General features: G+C 29.8%; 1 protein-coding gene across 1 annotated transcript in view; it reads left to right on the top strand.

The window, feature by feature from the left end:
- LOC119585060 (arrestin homolog) overlaps positions 1–389 on the top strand; it is a gene marked incomplete in the record, with an annotated part of 137,586 nt that overhangs the window by 115,331 nt on the left and 21,866 nt on the right.

Raw genomic sequence — 389 nt, forward strand, 5'->3', positions numbered from 1 at the left:
CAAATGTTAGATGTCACATAAGAATTATAAATTCAAATGGATACGTGTTTTAATTAGATTGTTAAACGGTCCAGTGATTACACAGTAAATTTTTCTTTGATGTTAGTTTACATACGATGATCTTTGATCTAATTTTATACTGACTGAGCCGGCAAATTGAGATGAAAACAAAATAGACTTTCATATTTATATTAAAAAAAAGAGTATGTTGACTTCATGTTTCTTTAAATCAAGTCATCACACATATTGAACTGACCTGTCCATCTCGCTTTTCATTTTCATGTAAATCTAAACACCTGGTTATAAAAGTGATCCTTTGTTACCGTGATAATCATGATATATAATTGTCCTTTCCCTTCTGTCTTGGATGAATTCGTTTTTTCTTACAG

This window comes from Penaeus monodon, chromosome 19, assembly GCF_015228065.2.
Source record: "Penaeus monodon isolate SGIC_2016 chromosome 19, NSTDA_Pmon_1, whole genome shotgun sequence".
In the NCBI taxonomy this organism is placed as follows: Eukaryota; Metazoa; Arthropoda; class Malacostraca; order Decapoda; family Penaeidae; genus Penaeus; species Penaeus monodon.